Source organism: Mercenaria mercenaria, chromosome 3, assembly GCF_021730395.1.
Source record: "Mercenaria mercenaria strain notata chromosome 3, MADL_Memer_1, whole genome shotgun sequence".
NCBI lineage: Eukaryota > Metazoa > Mollusca > Bivalvia > Venerida > Veneridae > Mercenaria > Mercenaria mercenaria.
In genome coordinates this window covers 2,617,507-2,633,609 of record NC_069363.1, presented here as the reverse complement: position 1 = coordinate 2,633,609, position 16,103 = coordinate 2,617,507, and the positions used below count along the sequence as shown (strand labels likewise).

Genomic DNA, 16,103 nt, shown 5'->3' with positions numbered 1-16,103 from the left:
AATGCATTTCACAGATAAGAAACATGTATTTTATAAAGTTTCACCCAAAAGTCTGTTACTTTTAATTAACAAGAAAAAAAACCAAGAAAAACAACACGTTATCTCCATGTAATGAACATTTAATATATAAATGCAAAATTAATGCCATTTCAAATTTAAACAAGGCAGTCTGAAAGACAGCTAAATCCCCCACCACTGCTATGGATAGTGAAAGGGTAAAACCTTTGATTTTAGCTGTGACCTTGACCTTGAACTGACATGGCTGACTCATGAAATCTGCACAACGTCTTGATGAGGTGATCATTTGACCAAAGTTTCATGAAAATCCTTCAAGGAGTTTAGGAGATACAGAGCTGAAACCTTTGACCTTCAGTTGTGACCTTGACCTTGAGTTGACATGGCTGACTCATGAGTTCTTGATGAGGAGATCATTTGACCAAAGTTTGATGAAAATCCTTCAAGGGGTTAAGGAGATACAGAGTGGACACCAAATGGAAGGCTCAAACCTTCGACCCTATGTTGTGACCTTGACCTTGAGCTGGCATGGTTGACTCATAATTTCTGCACATTGTTCTGATGAGGTAATCATTTGACCCAAGTTTTATAAAATTCCTTCAAGGGGTTTAGGAGATATAGAGCGGACACGAAATGGAAGGCTCAAACCTTTGACCTTCAGTTGTGACCTTGACCTTGAGCCGACATGGCTGACTCATAAGTTCTGCACATCGCCTTGATGAGGTGATCATTTGACCCAAGTTTGATGAAAATCCTTCAAGGGGTTTAGGAGATATAGAGCGGACACAAAATGGAAGGTTCAAATCTTTGACTGTAAGTTGTGACCTTGACCTAGAGCCAGCATGACTGACTCATGGGTTCTGCACATCGTCTTGATGAGTTGATCATTTGACCCAAGTTTTATAAAATTCCTTCAAGGGGTTTAAGAGATATAGAGCGGACACAAAATTGAAGGCTCAAACCTTTGACCTTCAGTTGTGACCTTGACCTTGAGCCGGCATGGCTGACTCATGGGTTCTGCACATCGTCTTGATGAGGTGATCATTTGACCCAAGTTTTATAAAATTCCTTCAAGGGGTTTAGGAGATATAGAGCGGACACAAAATGGAAGGTTCAAATCTTTGACTGTAAGTTGTGACCTTGACCTTGAACTGACAAGGCTGACTCATGGGTTCTGCACATCGTCTTGATGAGGTGATCATTTGACCCAAGTTTCATGAAAATCCTTCAAGGGGTTTAGGAGATATGGACCGGACACGAATTTGTTACGGACGGAAGGACGGACGGACGGAAGGACGGACGCAGACCATTCCTATAATCCCTCCGCCACGGCGGGGGATTAAAAACAGCAGGGCAAGTCTGTATGACAGAAAAGTCGGTCAGTGCCTGTTAATCAATGGCAGGTCAATAAAAAGAGAGAATAAAAGTCAACTTCTTTGTTGTATGGTAACAACAGATATGCAAAGAAAGGTTTGTAAAGATAATTTCTACTTTTTCCCTACTCAACAGTATGACAGTTTCATAAAATAAACAGTCGAGTAACAAATCACAGTCAAAATTTATGTTATCTCAACTATCATTTTTAGTCCATAAATCTTTTCTTACTTCATTCAACTTCAGCCTATTCATTCTTAGTCTAAATGAACTGTTGTGTAACTGGATTATATACATGCCAAGGGACACAACAACGCTGTATCAGCAACACTATTAGGACATTGAGTTATTGTTACTGTGTTATATAATAGGCATGTTCCATTGTCAAGTATTCAGTATTGTAGTTGCACTTGTATCATGCAGATTAAAATGTATTAACCTTTAAGAGTGTTATTCATATTGGGTCTCGAACCCTAACTTGGTTTATCCTGACAAGTAAATGACATAACATGGTGTCAGAAGTTAAAAACTGACGCAAAGTGGACTTACATTAAATTGTAAATTAATATGGATTAACATTAAATTGTTTATAACAGAGTGCAACATTAAATTGTTGGAATAATGGCGAAATTATCACCTCCAGAAAATTTCGATTTTACGAATCCGAGCAAATGGAATGAGTGGAAACAAAGATTTTCATTCTATCGAACTGCATCAAAACTGCATAAGGATGATGGAGAGATCCAGGTGGCTACATTAATTTATACAATGGGTCAAAATGCAGTCAATCTGTTGAAATCCTTCAATCTATCAGCTGATGATAGCAAGAAATTTGAAAAATTCTTGGACGAATTTGATAAACATTTCAATCCAAAGAAAAATGTTATACATGAACGTGCAAAATTTCATTCAAGACGACAAAATCAAGGAGAGACCGTTGAGTCATTCATACGAACACTTTACGAATTGTCAGAAAATTGTGCATTTCCAGGAGACACCAAAAATGAGCAAATAAGGGACAAAATTGTGATTGGAATATTAGATATAGTCTGCCAATATATTGAGAAAATGTGACTTCTGATGGCATTTTTTGTTAATGCTCGGATATTAGTATAAAAGTGTGCCTTAGGATCGAACATGAAATTTAAAAGGGGCTGTCGCCTTCTAGGGTTCCTAATTACAGTACAATGGGGTCAAAGGTCAAATAAGTGCATTTACAAATAAACTATGCCGCTATGCATTCGTTTTATTTTCATATGCCATCTAAATTGGTTTAAATATTGTGTCTCAATGCCCTTTAGTATTTAATAAATAAAACTGATGAAAATATATAAAATATATATATACAATATATATACTATTATATAGAATTATATATATCTGGGAAAAGTGGCATACGATGGCAGTGTGTATTACTTGACTTTTTTGCTAATCTTTATATGTGGATGAAGTAGAGAAATATTTTTAGAACTGTCGTATCCAAGGGTTATTTCAATGTTATTTCAAGGTCACAGACATGTCAAGGGCAAAACTAAACTTTTAAAAAAGACTTCTATGTTATTAAAGGTAGCAAAATAGTGCGTATATTAATAATATACTCAACAACTTTTCTAACTCCACACTTTATTCCCTTCATCGCCAAATTTTGACAGATTTGAATGAATGTTTTACACAATGTTAAATGATTATCTTATTATAATATAACATAAAAACGATCATAGCCTGATGTAAATTCATTAAACTGTACGGGTAACAATAAGGTAACCATTAAATTAAAAGTCACATAATTAGGAATTTCCAAATCACCGTAGTACACTTTGATCCTATTAATTCAATGAAATTCAAATTATTATATTCTGAATGTTCAACTCTGTTTAGTTCTAATCGAACATCCGTCTATATTTTCAATATGAACATGTCAATTTTTTATCAAGTTTGTGACGTTATTAATGACACCACATTAAAGACAAAATTGATTAATCCCGCAGATGGCAGTACCTATCGCATACAGACCAGCACCAAGTTGCATTCATTCTGTGACATTTATTTGGGAGTAACAATTGTAACAATTTACAGATCTGACACTTGGATTCAGACAGGATGTCCTTGATAACATTGTGAAAACAAAGCTTGTGTCTTGACACTGAAACATTAGTCATTCAGATATTTTACAAATAAAAATGTAAAAATAAAGGTATAAAAACATCAGAAGGTTGATTTAGAATCTTTTATAATAGTAACATTGAGGCTCACTCATTGAAATATTGAAGTTATACCCTCCCTCCGATATGTTCATGATTACTGACAGTTGCTGGTTCAGCTATTCAAAATGATGGTGGTTCGATAGTTACCAAGAGATATACAATGCGTAAAAATAACTTCCTGCAGGATGAAAAGAGCATGAAGAAGAGATCTGAAATTCAAAACGATGGGTTTATGATAAACATATAATGCCGATTGAATATGCCAGGCTAAGACGTATAGCTTGCGAAGTGTTATGGGGTATATTCATTTTTTATATAAGGGTTAGAAGTTATTTCTATGTAAGGGTAGTTCATTCTAGCATTCCGCACCGAATCTAATTGACAATACATTTATTTTTACACGTTTAAGGCTACAATAGCGTAAGCTCACATTTGTTTATCTTATAACATCAGTAGATTCCTTTGTGATACATTTGTAAGCTTGCTCTACTCGGTTCTATCACCAACCAGTCACTCGGAAATCTACAGGTGTTGTAACAGGAAAACAAACATGCTTTGCTCCTATATTCACAGTCATAAAGATCATACTAATAACATTCGATTTACTTTCAAATTCACTGACAATTATTAAGCCTTTTTTGAAGTTATGACATCTATAGAACAAACATAAACAAATAGTTACAAAATTGTAGATAGTGGAAACACTTGAAGAGCGGTTACCATATTCTATAATAATAGCCTAATGTTAACGTGCAAAGAAATATTTTTTTGCCTGATTCAAAAATATGAAAAGTACCATTTCCATGTTAATGGAATGAAAAAATATATAAAAAATTAAACACACACAAAAAAACATAACATTTGCGTTATCTAATATTAATATTTACACATATGATACATAGGTAGTATTTCTAAACGCCCACACATTCAAGAAATTAGCTATAGCACAAGCGTACACCACTGGAACAGAGTTTTGATTGACAGCATAGATCATTTTAGATAAAGCTTGCACATCTCACAAACCAGACTTAATCAAACCGAGTTTGCTATTTTTACGTCCTTGAGTTCTATGCTTCCGAAGGAAACTTTAGATCTTCAACAGTTAGTACAGTCAAAATATGTTTGCTAGAGCTCGATGGGACAAGCAAAATGTGTTCAAGATATTAGTAGTAGAAGCAAACGTGAAATATACATTATATAGACCTGACCACTGAGTTTGACCCAAATTAGATAATTGGATAATCCGAATTCGAGCAAACGAAGTTTGACTGTACTAGTCTTTATAAAATACGCGCCATAGATTTCTTTCACCTGTACTGTTCATACAGACAATCATACAGGTAACCAACCAGCCTTTATGGAAAATTGTTAGCCTGAAAACGGAAGTTTTAGAAACATGAGAAAGATAATTTCCATAATGAACAAACTATCAGAACGTACGAAAATTTAAGCTTATTCTATAGAAATAACCTTAGTCGTTTTGAATTTTGCCAGTCTCAAATGCAATAAATCTATTTGAAGTAATTTATTTACTTCTCAGATTCATGATTATCACCAAAAAATGACAAGTTTTGTATTAGAATGTAGCAAAAATGGCGAAAAATCTGAAGTTAATAACAAAAATGCACTTATTGACCTTTGACCTTGTGCAGTGACCTTTCTATGACCCTTAGAAGGCAACAGCCCCCCTGAAAAGTTTCCATTTTTTATAAAGTTAACAATGAATGTGGCTGTCGGCATTAACAAAAAAATGCCATCAAAGGCAATTTCTAGCCTCTTTTTTGGATATATAGGCAGACTAATACAAATTTATCTGAGAAATGCAATTAGAATCAGAACTCACACTTGAAAAGGCAGTTCAAATGGCTAGACAAAGTGAAATCGTAAAACGACAGGTCAAAGATCAGCACGATAAAGAGCGAGGGTCAGCGGACGAGGTCCAGCCGCGGAGCCAGACCAAAACAGTCTTTGGGAGAATATCGGGCGCCGAAGCAAAATCCAACAAAAAAGAAACAACGTAGGACTCCGATGCCTAAAAGACAAAATCAATGTACTAGGTGTAACCGGACGCATATTCAGGGAAAATGCCCCGCAAAAGGGAAAAACTGTCTCAAATGTGGAAAGATGGTCATTTCTCTGTGTGCTGCAGAACTAAAACACTAAATGAACTCGCAGAAAAAAGTGATTATCTGGGAACAATAGAAACAGGAGATGGTCAATGGAGAGCCAAACTAAAGGTGAGACATTTGTTAGTCTGTTTTAAGATAGACACTGGGGCTGATGTTACGGTGATACCTGAAACTGTATACTTATCTCTAGGAAGTCCAAAATTAAAGAAAACAAACAAAAACCTATTTGGTTCTTTTACCGAAACGTTATCAAGCCAAAACAAGTACTCAGTAGAAGAAATATATGTTGTGCGTGGCATTGATCGTAGTCTATTGGGTAGACCGGCAATTATCGGTTTAAATTTGGTCAAGCTTAACATTGATGAAGTTACTTCTGTAGATTCATGTTAAGCGCACCCATCCTAGATTTGTTTAGGGAGCTAAGACAGTTAGATGGAGAATACCGTATTTCCCTTAATGAAGGGGCGAAACCATTGCTCTAGCAGTACCCGCGGCGTGTACCTATTCCATTGCTTCCAAAAGTAAAAGCTGAACTTGAAAGAATGGAAAAGTCGGGCGTCATTTTCAAGTCGATCAAAGCACTGACTGGTGTGCAGGCATAGTCTGTGTACCAAAAAGCGATTCAAACGTTACAATATGTGTTGACCTTACACAGTTGAATAAAAATGTACGCTGTGAAAATTATCCCTTGCCCATTATAGATCAAAGTTTGGGTCGGATGGCGGGTGCAAAGTATTTCAGCAAGCTGGACGCCATAGTCGGGTTTTGGCAAATAAATCTTGCACCAGAGAGTCAGTTACTCACAAACATTCATAACGCCATTTGATAGTGTTCGCATTTAAACGACTGCCTATGGGGCTTAGCAGCAGTTCTGAATATTTTCAGAAGCAAATGTCGCAAATCCTTGAAGGCATAGACGGTGTTTTATGCCAGACTGACGATATTCTAGTTTATGGACGGACAAGTGAAGAGCATGACTCAAGACTAGAGACTGTCTTAACTAGGCTAGAACAAGCAAACTTGACTCTTAACCAAGACAAATGTGTGTTCAAGAAAACTCAGGTAAAGTTTGTTGGACATATGGTTGGCCAAGATGGCATAGCTGTAGACCCTGACAAAGTCAAGGCTATTAGGGACTTGGCACCTCCTAAGGATGTGCACAGCGTTCGAAGTTTCATGGACATGGTCACACAGCTAGGAAAGTTTTCCCCACTTCTAGCTGAGTATTCAAAGCCAATTAGAGATTTGCTGAGTAGTAAAAATCAATTTTACTGGGGTAGTGACCAACAGGAAGCATTTGATACGATCAAGTGTATTTTGACAGAAACACCTGTTCTTGCACTGTATGACCCAAACAGAGAGACTACTGTCATGACGGACAGCTCCAATTACGCAATTGGTTGTGTAGTGCTCCAGAAACAAGACAATGTGAATTCAAGCCAGTTTCATATGCTTCAAGGGCTTTAACTCCAACAGAACAAAAGTATTCAACCATAGAGAAAGAAGCTCTAGGGGTCACATATGGATGTGAAAAGCATAAGGACTTCTTAATAGGGAAATCCTTTACTATAGTTACTGACCATAAACCATTAGTACCACTTCTGGGACAAAAGGACTTGAGTGAATTACCAGTACGAATACAACGTTTCAGACTGAGACTCATGCAATTTTCGTACACAATTTCACATATGCCTGGTAAAGAGTTAATCATACCTGACCTACTTAGTAGACATCCAACGTGTGACAGTTTGACATTGGAGAATAGGCAAAAACTGCACTGAAACTCAAATGTATGTTGATTTAGTACTTAAAAGTTTGCCAGCCACAGACAAAAGACTGCAGGAAATAAGGTCAAAGCAAATGTCAGACTATGTCTGTCAAAAATTAATTGAATTTACTCAAAATGGGTGGCCTGAATCAGAGTCATGTGAAATTTCAAAATTATATTGGAAATTTCAAGGTGAAATTACTGTAAACAATGGGTTGTTAATGAGAAATGACAGGCTTATTATTCCATCTGAATTGAAAACAGATATTTTGGCTAGGTTACATGACGCCCACCAAGGGATCAATAAATGTAGATCAAGGGCAAAAGAATCTGTTTGGTGGCGAGGAATAAGCAAAGACATTGAAAATCTTGTTAAAGGGTGTGATACTTGCACTAAAATGCAAAACGAAAAAAGAGAGCCATTGATTGCTACACCTTTTCCAGACAGGTGTTGGTCTAAGTTAGGTTCAGATTTGTTTCAGTGGCGCGGTTGCACATATTTGCTGGTGATAGATTATTATTCTCGCTACATTGAAATAGCTAAACTCAGTTCACTGTCGTCTGCGACTGTTGTTGCGCATCTTAAATCAATCTTGTCACGTCATGGACTATGCAACACTATAGTCACAGACGGAGGTCCGCAATATGCTTCGGATACTTTCAACAAGTTTTGTGCTGATTACGGTATCGAGCACATAACCTCAAGTCCGAGGTACCCTATGGGTAATTCAGAAGCTGAACGTGCTGTACAGACTGTCAAACGTCTGCTGAACGCGTGTGATGATCCGTATCTCGCTTTGTTAACATATCGGGCTACTCCGTTGCAAAATGGGCTTTCGCCAAGTCAATTGTTATTCGGGCGTCAGATTAAACCTACACTCCCTCAAGCGCCACAAAAGCTTGATCCGAAACCGGTAAATTCTAGAGAGATACAGCAGAAAGAAAAGAATTACCGTAATTACTCAAAAGAAAATTACGACAGGTCTAGACACGCTCAGTACCTTCCTCCACTGAAGCAAGGGGATGGGGTATTTGTGAAAGGCATGAATATTGAGGGTAAAATAATAAAAGAAGATTTACGACCAAGATCATTTGTTGTAGAAACTCCTAAAAGTATTATTTCAAGAAATCGTAGACATTTAGTTAAACTGAACAAAACAGTAAGCTTTGATAAAGAAATTGATATCCCATTCCAGTTACCAGTGTCTAACGAACAATCAGAGTCGCAACTGTCTCCTAATCAAAACACATCAAATGCTAAAAGTTCAAATAGTGTTGTTACAAGGTCTGGAGAATTTCCAAACCGCCAAATCGTTTAAACTTGTAATTGTTTTAGGCAGTTTACAATTATTGATTTAATTTAGCTTAGGTTAGCAATAACAGTGGAATGTATGATGTGACATTTCAATTATGTTTTACCATGATGTTACAGACAAACCTCGAGTTAAAGATCGACAGTAACTTTCAGACTTTGGAAAAGGGGTGTTGTGTAACTGGATTATATACATACCAAGGGACACAACAACGCTGTATCAGCAACACTATTAGGACATTGAGTTATTGTTACTGTGTTATATAATAGGCATGTTCCATTGTCAAGTATTCAGTATTGTAGTTGCACTTGTATCATGCAGATTAAAATGTATTAACCTTTAAGAGTGTTATTCATATTGGGTCTCGAACCCTAACTTGGTTTATCCTGACAAGTAAATGACATAACATGAACAAGTTTTACTTTTTGCCAGGCATTTCAGAAGGACATGGTATTTTAGTCAAAATCAACTAAGACCGTATCATTCTGCTATTCTGCAAAGCAGCATACTTATACAGCATGATTCAAAATCCATTATCTTATGACCAATATATAAATTATTAAACTCACCTCTACAAATTTCCCTCGGATGACTGGTTGCCATCATCTGAGACCGGCCAGGAAAGCCTGTTCTAATTTTGTTGTCAACTCTGTCCCACTTGGGCCTTCGTCCCTGAAAAGTATACAAAATACCGTTCAAATCTATACAATCTTGAGAATGAGGGCATTTACATATATTAAAATCATACCAAAAACTTTATGTCAAAGAATAACAAGAGCTTGTCAAACACGAAATGCCCCCCTTGATGCAATCAGTAATTGCACAAGGAACAGAAATTGTATGCTCACTGTAAACAGAAGTTCTACATTCTGGTTTAATCTGACCTTGACCTTTAACCATTAACCTAACAAGAGATTACAGATTGATCTTGGAGCCATCCACTGAGCCATTTTTGAATGTTCCAAATTTCAAGACTAGCTCAAGGTCAAAATCAAGGTCAAATTTCATTTAGGTACAAAACAATGTGTATGTGGTCCAAATTTGAAAGCTGTGGCTTGAGAAATGTGAAAGCAGGTCACTAGATCAATTTCAAGGTAAAGTTAATTTTGGTAGACAGAACTATGCATGTGCTTCAAATTTGGAGGCTGTAGCTTGAGAAATGTGAAAGTAGGTAATAGATAAAAATCAATGTAAAATTTCAATTCAGAACACAAAAATATGCATGCAGTCAAAATTTGAAGCCTGTACCTTCAAAAATGTGAAAGTAGGTCACTAGGTCAATCTCAAGATCAAAGTTCATTTCGGTACACAAAACTATGCATGTGGTTCAAATTTGAAGGCTGTAGCTTGAGAAATGTGAAAGTAGGTCACTAGGTCAAAATCAAGGTAAAATTTTATTTCGGAACACAAAACTATGCAAGTGGTCCAAATTTGAAGCCTATACCTTCAGAAATATGAAAGTAGGTCACTAGGTCAATCTCAAGATCAAAGTTCATTTCAGTACACAATACTACGCTTGTGGTTCAAATTTGAAGGCTGTAGCTTGAGAAATGTAAAAGTAGGTCACTAGGTCAAAATCAAGGTCAAATTTTATTTTGGAACAAAAACTATGCATGTGGTCCAAATTTGAAGCCTGTACCTTCAAAAATGTGAAAGTAGGTCACTAGGTCAATAACAAGGTCAAAGTTTTTTTCAGTACACAAACCTATGCATGTGGTCCAAATTTGAAGGCTGTAGGTACAGAAATGTGAAAGTTAGTAGGTCTCTAGGATTTGATGGCTGTAGGTACAGAAATGTGAAAGTAGGTCACTAGGTCAAGATCAAGTTCAACTCATGTCACGGTTCATCTTGCCACTCAAAACTATACATGTGGTCCAAATTTGAATGATGTAAGTTATGGACATGAAGATTCTAAGTTTTTCCCTATATAAGTCTATATGAACCATTTGACCTCTGAGGCAGGGTCATATTTGACCCAAGAGGGATAACTTGAACAAACTTGGTAGAGAACCACTAAATGATGCTACATTACAAAATGCCAAAGCCTTAGACTTTGTGGTTTGGACAAGAAGATTTTCAAAGTTTTTCCCTATATGAGTATATGTAAACCATGTGACCCCCAGGGCGGAGCCATATTTGACCCTAGGGGAATAATTTCAATAATCTTAGTAGAGGATCACTAGATGATTTCATAGACAAAATATCAAAGCCCTAGGCCCTGTGGTTTTGGACAAGAGGTTTTTCAAAGTTTTTTCCTATATAAGTCTATATAAACCATGTGACCCTAGGCCTGGGGCCATATTTGACCCCAGGGAAATAATCTGAACAATCCTGGTAGAGAACCACTAGATTTTGCTACATACCAAATATCAAAGCCCTAGGCCCTATGGTTTTGGACAAGAAGATCAGAAACCATTTAATTGTTCCTGGCCAATGTGACCTTGACCTTTGACCTAATGACCTCAAAATCAATAGGGGTCATCTGCTGGTCATGGCCAACCTAACTATCAATTTTCCTGACACTAGGCCCAAGCGTTCTTGAGTTATTGCCTGGAAACCATTTTACTGTTCCTGGTCACTGTGACCTTGACCTTTGACATACTGACCTCAAAATCAATAGGGGTCACCTGCTGGTCATGACCAACCTCCCTATTAACTTTCGTGACCCTAGGCCTAAGCGTTCTTGAGTTATCATCCGGAAACTGTTTTACTGTTCAGGGTCACTGTGACCTTGACCTTTAATATACTGACCTCAAAATCAATAGGGGTCATCTGCTGGTCATTAACAACCTCCCTATCAACTTTCATGATCCTAGGCCCAAGAGTTCTTGAGTTATCATCCGGAAACCGTTTTAATATTCAGGGTCACTGCGTCCTTGACCTTTGACATACAGACCTCAAAATCAAGAGGGGTCATCTGCTGGTGATGACCAACCTCCCTATCAACTTTCATGATCCTAGGCCCAAGCGTTCTTGAGTTATCATCCGGAAACGGATAGGTCTACATTCCGACCGGCCGACCGACTGACCGACATTTGCAAAACAATATACCCCTCCTTTTTCAAAGGGGGGCATAATAAAAAGTGAACGTATGTCTCCCATAATGCTTACAAAACAACTAAGGCATTTTGATTAAACAATAATTAACATGAACTGAAATCAACATACATTACAATGTAACTCAATAATAATGTAAAGTAAAAACGAGATAGCTTATCTTTAGTCTTTAACAGTATGCATAATAAATATATTTAAGAAATAATTAACAGCAAAAGTGTGCTTTAACACTATTTATGCACGATGCGCAGTTGTACGTCAGGCGTAATAATTGCACGAGGGCACAGCCCGAGTGAAATTATTTGTACAATGTATTAACGCCCAAGTGTATAAATAGTGTTAAAACACTCTTTGCTATAAATTATTTCAATTCTAATATGGCCATAATTAGGACTGGGATGATTACTCCGTTAAACGGATCTGATTCGATTAGTAAGTGAAATCGGATTCAAATTTGCAAAACCGGTAATCGCTCTCAAACAATAAACATCACGAATCGTATCTTATCTTTATACATTTCATTGACCAGCCCATAGACCTGCATTATATTTCCGCTAAAACACATCAATCAACATAATCAATAGTCTCTGATTTGCCTGTCATGATAAATTTAAAATGAAATACACCAAAATACGACTTATTAATTATCACACTACTTGCAAACGATAATGTCCGTAAGTTCCTAATGTAGTCGGCTGCTGGAAATACCCTGATACAGTCATCAGGAAAGAAAACAGCATTTTCAATATGGGGGCCGATTAACCGGTTTGATTCGATTTCATACAAATGATTAACCAGTTTCAAAATTACGAAATCGTCCCAGCCCTACCATTAATCTAAAACAGTAGATAAAATATAGAAGCGCTCTTTCTTCGTCCACAACAAAAAGCTTTGAACGTAACTGCATGTTACATGACGCATTTTAGCGCAAGAGTGTTTGAACAGAGACAAGCTATACACATTAATTACTAAAGGACGCCTTATAATACTCATCAGTCAATAGTGTCGCTACTGACCATCTTCAGTAAAACCAAAATTTCCAAGAAACAAAACTAATAAAAAAAGTAATATAAATTTACCTTCTGATGTCCATGAATAAAAACAAATAATATGCCTGACATAACAGTCAATAGTCAAAAGTATTGCATGGACCGGGCATAGTTTGACTGTTAATGGCAAGCCATTTCATAAATGCAAAATACATACAAAGATTAACCAAATCCATAACAAAAATGTCTCTAATGTAATATATATATTTGTACGGACTTGTGCTCTCACACAAACCAGTCATAAACTAGAGTTTGTCACCCGCAATGAACAAATTAAACCCCCACAAATGTCTTGCACAGAACTAAGCCAGTGTCAAAGCTGAACTTGCTTGACCCTTATGACCATAATGACCTCAAAATCAATAGAGGTCAACTCTGTTCATGATCATACCCTCCCTATGAAGTTTCAAGATCCACAAGCCCCAAGCGTCTCAAGTTATTTTTCTGAAAAGGTTTGAAATGTTCAGGGTTTACTCTTGACAATTGACCTTTGGAACCTAAATCAATACAGGTCAATCTGCTGGATCATGATCAAACCTCCCTATTAAGTTTCGTGATCCTAGTCCAAGCGTTTCGAAGTTATTGTCCAAAAAATCCGTTTTAAAATGTTCCAAGTCCACAGTGACCTTAACCTGTGACCTACTGACCGGCTCAAAATCATTAGGAGTCATCTGCTAACCATAACCAACCTTACTATCAGATTTTCAGATCCTAGCCCAAGCGTCTCAAGTTAACAACTGGAAACCATTTAACTGTTTGTGTTATTATGACCTTGACCTTTGATCTACTCGCCTCAAAGTCAAACCTGACCTGTATTTTACCATGTTACACCATGTACAAAATTTTTATGATTCCTAGACCAAAGTGCTCTACAAGTTTTATCAACTGGAAAACTGTTTTAATATTACGAGTCACTGTGACAATTGACCCTTTGACCGCAATGTAAAACTTGACCTGTATTTCATGGATGTTTACACCTGTGTACCAAACTTATGATCCTAGCCCAAGCGTTTTCAAGTTAATCATCCGGAAACCCATTTAACTGTTCCTACACACTGTGACCTTGACCTTTGACCTAAAGGACCTCAAAGTCGAACTGACATGTATTTCCATGATGTTACACTTGCGTACCAAATTTATTACCCTAGCCCAAGCATTCTCAAGTTATCATCCGGAAACCATTTAAACTGTTCCGAGTCACTATGACCTGACCTTTGACCAACAGACCCCCAAAGTTGCGAACTTGACCTGTATTTTCATGATGTTTACACCTGTGACCAAAATATATGATCATAGGCCCACGCATTCTCAAATTATCTCCGGCGAACCGTTCAACTGTTCAAGGTCACTGTGACCTTGACCTTTGACCTATTGACCTCAAATTCGAACTTGACCTGTATTTTCTGATGTTACATCTGTGTACCAAAAATTATTCATATCGGTCAAGCCTTTCATAAGTTATCATCCGGAAACCACAAAAACCAACGGACCGACCGCCAAGCTCACTCCTACATACCCCCCTCAAACTTCGTTTTGTGGGGGTATAATAAACATGGCTGAGAGAAAAACAGAACTTTGTCCTTTGTACACTGAAAAGTTGCATGTGAAGGAAAGATGTGTTTCGTAAGTATATTTATTACCTGTAGATGTAGATGACAAGTTTTAGAATTTGTGCATTTAGTTCCTGATCATCACTGAATCTTTTCTCTATATGTACCATCAGTTTAACCAGTAGAATGGCCTTTTCTCTGATAGATGGCAACTGATTCAAAGCAAATGTACCCTATAAACATACCAAAATACATAAAAAAGATAAAAATCACCAGTACTGTCAATAGTTCTGTTTGTGTTTTAGCACTTCTTTTCATAGTAATTCAGTCACATGATTGTGGTCTTTAATAACACTGTTCTCTATCAAGGTTTACATGGATGTTTATTTTCCCATAAAAATGGAGGCAGGGGGACAACTGTCACCAGTCCCTCTTGTACACATTTATATACCCAAAATAAGTAAGCATGATGTTACCTTAGTTTTGACCCCATCTTCAACCATTTTTGTTATAGCCTTCTGGAGTTTTCTCAATGTGCTCGATCACGATCTGACCTATAAAATTCTTCCTCATTTCCATTGCCACGACAACAACACCAATTCTCACTAGGTCAAGGCTGATTAGCAGAAGTTTCACTCATCAACTGTAAAAAGACTTATCCCTGACTTTAAAAATCGTCTGTATCTGTCAGTTTTTATATTTCCAATATATGCTCTTTATATCTTAATAGAACAGTATTTTGCTTGAAACTCTTAATAATTTGGTTAAGTTTTACATATCCAAGGGAGTTCATATCAAAAATTAATCCCATACAACTGAAAAAATGGCTTGTCAAATACTCCTATCAAATCCATACTTCTGTAAAGTGCATAACCATAGGTATACAATGTAAGATATGAATACCTAAATACAATATATGTTCATACAATATCTATTTTAGCCATTTTACATACATTTTTATATGTTTAAAGAACAGTAATATTATCCCCTTTCATGAAAACCATACATTACTTGAGCAACTCCAAGGTAATACTAGACGATGCTTTTGTAGAATACGCATGTCTCCCTAATGGCCACACTGGTATAGGCAAACAAAGGTCAAAAAGTCATGAGCAAAGTCAACTATAATGTGTCTGTAGGACACAGGGTGTTGCCCCCTCCACTGGTACATTTGTCACAATAAGAGGTAAATCAATCAAATGTTTGCAGTCTTAATGGGGTATAGCCTCAAAAAAAAAAACATTATGAAATTGGAATCCATTTTTCTATACCATATACTTATTTTGAGCATCACAAACAAAAATCCACAATTTGGCTAATTCAGGGGCCATAACTCGTAATAAACGCTAAAAAATTCTCAAAAGAATGCCAAATGTGCAAGGTCACATCAATGATAAGGACCAAGCAAGTTTCATGAATTTACATCAAATACGTTTTGATCTAGGCACAACTTAGGTGAAAATGTGCATTTTTTTTAATTACTATTCAGGCCAAAAGTTTAAAAATAGATTGGTGGAACCACCAATAAAAAAAAGAGGGCGCAAAGTTTCATATCTTGATAATATACTCATGCAAGGTTCATCAATTTATATGAAAGTACTTTTTTTACTAGGATGCCGTTCACAAGGTGAAAATGTCATTTTT

At 36.7% G+C, this 16,103-nt stretch overlaps 1 long non-coding RNA gene across 1 annotated transcript in view; it reads right to left on the bottom strand.

Annotated features, from left to right (window-relative positions):
• LOC128546089 (uncharacterized) overlaps nucleotides 1-15,073 on the bottom strand; it is a 40,846-nt gene extending 25,773 nt beyond the window's left edge. The window contains exons 1-3 of the long non-coding RNA XR_008370075.1: nucleotides 14,936-15,073; nucleotides 14,550-14,692; nucleotides 9,373-9,475 (exon numbers count right to left, since the gene is read on the bottom strand). This is a non-coding gene — a long non-coding RNA (uncharacterized LOC128546089). The remainder of the gene's footprint in view (nucleotides 1-9,372; nucleotides 9,476-14,549; nucleotides 14,693-14,935) is intronic.
• Between the last annotated feature and the right edge of the window lie 1,030 nt (nucleotides 15,074-16,103).